We start from the raw sequence: 5,480 nt of genomic DNA on the forward strand, positions 1-5,480 counted from the left end.
AAACTTAACTGTGTTGAGGATTACAGGCCATGAGTCAACTATCGGTCCTGTGCTTGTTAAAGCCCAAACATTATTAGAGTGCTCTTAAAAGTTTACTTTACTTTGGGGATTTTTTAACATACTTGCTAGTATTAGTAGGGTTACTTCCAGTTTAAGCCTGTTAGTAGTTGCCATGACCCGAATGAGTGAGAATCTATCCAGCCATCTTGCTAGTATGGATTTTTATATTGCCCTGCTCTAAAATGAAACCTTTAGCTTCAGATTGTTCATTGAAGAAAATGACCACTGCCTAAATAATTTTTAGAATTTGGTGGAGGTGTTGTTTTCCTCTATTTTATCCAGGTTCTGAACCCCAGGCCCAAACCCATAATCATCTCGGTCCCTAAAGTAAAATTAAGGTTAGCGTTACATCTCTAAAGCTAAAAGCTCATTTAAAATTAGCTACTTCATTTAAACAGGTTTTTATATAATTCTCGGGTTGTCAGTGGGTTATTGCTTAACAATGGTTCCTTTTATTCTTACTTTTCGGACTATTTGATTGACAGCAGTGAGGACAGGTTGCTGAGATTTTCTGGGGGGGGGTTGTTTATTAATATGGACCATTAGAAATAGGTGCCAGTCAGCCCTGCACATCACAGCAGATTATGACAGGTAAACTTCTTTTATATGCACTAAAGAGATAAAAAATAATACAACCTAGAAAATTCACAAGGACATCCAGTGGTTGGAAAAACTGTGTATTTTTCCTGATTTCATATTTTTCACGTTTGTTATACTTAAGTCTTTCAAGACATCTTCATATTTTTAAATAATAGTCAAAGTCAACAGAAGTAAACACATGATGAAGTTTTCAAAGTAAGGATTTTTTTATATTAAAGGTTGAAAAAAATTAAAACAACCATTCCATCCTCTCTGGAAAATGGATCACCATTAAATCTAATAGCAAACAAGCATTAGCTGTAAATTGTAGTCTCTCTTTTCCAATTATGGAGTTTTGACTCATTCAACTTTGCAGAATTGTTGTCTTTTATCAGCATTGAAGGGTTTTCTGGTATGACCAGTCTTGTAGAGTTAGATAATTTCCTTTAGCCATTGAGAGGTGGACTTCCCTGTTTGGTTTTGGATCACTGTGCTGCTGCAGAACCGGAGTTGGTTCCAGCTTGAAGTCACCAATAGATGATCAGACGTTGTTCTCGAGGATATCTTGGTAGACAGTGGGATTCATGGTTCTATATGTTACAGTGAGTCTTTCAGGAGCTGAAGCACAAACAGCCAAAACCATCACACTTCCACCACTGTATCTTACTGTTGCTAAGATGTTCCTTTTCTGGAATGTAGTGTTGCTTTTACTGGACATATTATGTTTTGTCTCATCAGTCAACAGCATATTTCCTCTAACATGCCCTGCAGCCATTTAGCATGGCCAACTCTGCCTTGCAGCCATTTTTGTTCAGAATTTTTCTGATGAGACCAGACCTAAATGACGTGAAAACGAAGACATGAACACTGACCTAAGACTGCAGGTCTTTGGCTCTTGTTTCCGGATGTGTTTTGACCTCGATTACTAACATGTGCATCAATTTAGATAAATAAAAGGCAAAGACACACAGATTGGGAGATTTCCGAAAGCAACAGACAGTTTGATCGTTCCAATGATATTCCAGACATAATTCACTATAGATTCCCCTTTTTATAACAGAGTCCAGTAACCTCAGACTATTGTGCTTCAATCAGAGAGAGAGAGAGAGAGATAGACAGGAAGGGAGGGAGAGCGAGTTAAAATTATCCACCTAAACCAATCCTTCCCAAGCTGATCAGTGCACCGAATGGACTAACCAGCTCAGGGACTTCAACTTACATGCAGGTAAGAACAAATTTTTACTTCTTTCTCTAAGAAGTTAATCTTTTTGGTAACAAAAAAAAAAAAAAACAGTGAAAAACTTTGATATATATACATATTATCCTTATTTACAAAAACTATTAGACCACCTTTGTTTTTTTTTTCTCTTTTGTTCATAGTATCTTCAGGTAATATTCATAAAGGAAATATTTCTGTTAAGTTTTCTTTACTGTATATTTAAAAGAAAATTACAACTGGTATATTTGATGAAAAATTTCTTAAAACAACGGGGCTGCAGTCTGAGAATGTTCTCATTTGTTTTCAAAGAGAAAGTAGTTTTCAAGAGTTCTAGCACAGATAACTAAACAAAACTGTTTTTCAGTTCATCTTGATGTTATATTAAACTCTGCAGCACCAAAAATTGTAGTTCCCATAAAAAGAAGGAAATCCTATTAGGTTCCGAGGAGTGAATATTATGCATTAATTATATATAGAAATATTTATAGAATGTAAAGCTTTACACAAATTGTGCAGATTAGTAAATATTAGCTCCATATATTAAATTTTGCTTATAGTTTATGTGATGATAAATTCAACAGATTAATCACATTCATATTTATTTACAATGGAGCAGTTATTTTAGCAATATATTAGTTTTTCTTCTCTACTTTAAATTTTTGATATAAATATATAATTTACTATAATTTTGCCACTCAAATGAAGAGACGAGAATATGAGTAAGGCTTTAAAAAATAGGAAAAGCAGAAGTCTGTGTCATAGTAATGAATTTTAAAAGTTTTATGTTAGGCTATTCTTATGTATGTTTTTAATCCTGTGATTTCATTTTATTTTTTGCCTTGCTGTAGTTTTTACGAGTTTAGGTAATACTCAGCTGCACACAACCTCAACGTCCTGGATATAATCTATAATTACTCATTTACTATGATTACTAATTAGCTTTTTTATGGCGTGCTTTAAAATATTTGATTTATTGCTTTGGATCTCACAATAACGCTATTTAGTTTATTTGGGGTGTTTAGCTATTTTAGTACATATATCCACACCAACGGTAGGGAATTTTTTCCAAATTATAACTCAAAATGCCTTTGCACAGGTTTGCTAATGTAAATAAAAACAATGCAGAGCAGATTAAAACACTTAACAAATATAGATGTTACTGCATGTTAAACACACAGCACACATAAGGAAAACTTTAAAATTGTTTGCAATCTTTGAGGTGTTTTAATGTTACAATGAATCAGTTTAAGCTTGTTGTGATTTTTTCCAAACAATAATGAATTCACAAATTTAAATGACCAATGCAGTAATAGACCTTTAACCCCACACTGCTCCCTAGGTGCCCCATGATGGCAGCCCACTCCTCAACAAAGGGATGGGTTAAATGCAGAAGTAAAGTTCTCCAATGTGAGATTAATAAAGTAAAATTATTATTATTATTATTGCTATAGTAAGATAAGCCAAAAACCTTGATTCATAATTAGGTGTGATGCTACAAATATTAAGATATTTATATTACTTTAAAAAGCATCAAAGTTTCATCTCATTATTATTGATATTGATAATTTGTTTTTTCACAACTATGTAAACACTTATATGACCAATATTTAAAGAGTTAAGCCCACCAGTTTAGTGTTTTTTAGGTTTTATTTGCCTGTTGTGTATTCCTCTGAGTTCTGGAGTCAGTGAGGTTTGGGGCCACGTGCTGCATTGAAACCTTAGCTTGACTCCACTTTACTGGCTGGAGAAGCTTAAAGAAGCCAAACAAATTGTGAGGATGATCCAGTTCCTGTTCAGGTGTGAGGTCCACCTGTTAACTCACGTGATCATCCTGCTTTCTCCAGGAAATCAATCTGACAAATGATGGAGGACATTCAAATCTTTCTCCTCATCACTTCAACATTCTTTAAATGATTTCATGTCATCTGCCTTGAACTCATAATCATTCACAAGTTAATGAATCCAGAAATAAATCACCATTGTTTATTTTCTTATTTTGCTGGAAACCTGTTATTGCTCTACATAATTTAGTACATCAGTTGATCCCAGCTTACCATGACCTCATAGCTACTCCATTCATCCTGTGAGGAAGGACCTCCTGGTGAAACCTGTCGACATGTTTACTCATATAACTTTCCAACCTTTGAGTGGCAGTAAGGTTGTTTTGACCATTAATTCGATGTCCATCCTCTTTGAAGCTTACTATCTATTTTATTACTATCCTTACTATATATTTTTATAGAAAGACTTTACAGTCCATACAATAAAATGTGGCTTTATCTAATTTAAACAAAGAATTTCAAAAGAAAAACTTGGAAACCCGAACAAGGCCCCCCCTGCTGTGAAGTCATCGAGCGTTAAGTTAAAGGTTCTCACATGTCAGTACAGCAGGGACAGGGATTTTTCTTAAAGTATATCTTTTTCTATTTTCAGAAAATTTATTTGTGAGATATTAAATAATCCCAAAACAATTACAACAGAATTAAAAAAAGAACAGTGAGTTTATCTATCTATCTATCTATCTATCTATCTATCTATCTATCTATCTATCTATCTATCTATCTATCTATCTATCTATCTATCTATCTATCTAAAAATATGGAAATGTTTTTATTTTTTCTATGTATAGGCCATTTCTTCACATAAAAGCTACATCAAAATCTTTTTCTTTTTTTTCCAAAGGTTTCTTATTGTTATTTTTATTTTACTCAGTAAAAAAAATCTCAACTTAAAGTCGTTCCCTGAATTTCAAATTTTAAAAACAAAAAATGTGGAAAGTTGCAATAAATACAAGCTTTGATTAAGAAGAAATTCAAACACCTGTCTAGCCTTGTTGTTCCTATGTCTTTGTGTTTTTCCAGCCATGTTAGGGTTTATCCCCTGTTCCCATTTCGCCCACCTAATGGGGAGGTTAAATCGAGGTCAAAGCCTGCGCAGGCGGTTGATGCGGACGCAAAACATCTTTAAGCCACAGACAGGATAGGATAATTATCAGGTTGCAGTGCAAAGTAGTCTAGAACTTTCTCAAAAAGCTAAACAGAAACAAAAAAAAGTATGGAAATATCTTCCAAGGAATATTTCCTAAAGCTGTACTAAAGACTTGTTTATACTGTTGATTATGAATGATGGAAAACAAAAGTTGAACTACATGTTTGTACACAATTAAATCTGATAAGGATTCTCTCAGAAATGTTTTTAACTTAAAAAATCTAAGCTTATGTATCGATTAACTGACGGCCCAGAGTAAACAGAATTTTATTCCAACACACTCATATCCCATCTATGATAATCTTACCAATTTTTTTATTAACTGTATATTTGCCTTATCAAATTCTAAACTAACTGTGAACCTTAAATGCACCAGTTAGTTTTTTTTCTGATAAATCATGTGTTACACATATTCTTTTAAAATAGAAAAACAAATCTACTGTGTGCTTGTTAGACTTGCGAGTTGCCACGTGCTGTTGGGAAGTATCATGTCTTTAAAGCTCCACTAATGTTGTCTTAAAGTATCAGACAGCAGGGCTGGTTGTCAGGTTAAGTCCCTGGTCCCGTTGCTGAATCTTTGTGTCTTATTCTAAGCTTACAAGTCAACTTTGTAAAGAAAGATAAGATAAATGTT

The sequence above is a fragment of the Cyprinodon variegatus genome, unplaced genomic scaffold, assembly GCF_000732505.1.
Source record: "Cyprinodon variegatus isolate N-32 unplaced genomic scaffold, C_variegatus-1.0 Scaffold235, whole genome shotgun sequence".
Taxonomy (NCBI): domain Eukaryota; kingdom Metazoa; phylum Chordata; class Actinopteri; order Cyprinodontiformes; family Cyprinodontidae; genus Cyprinodon; species Cyprinodon variegatus.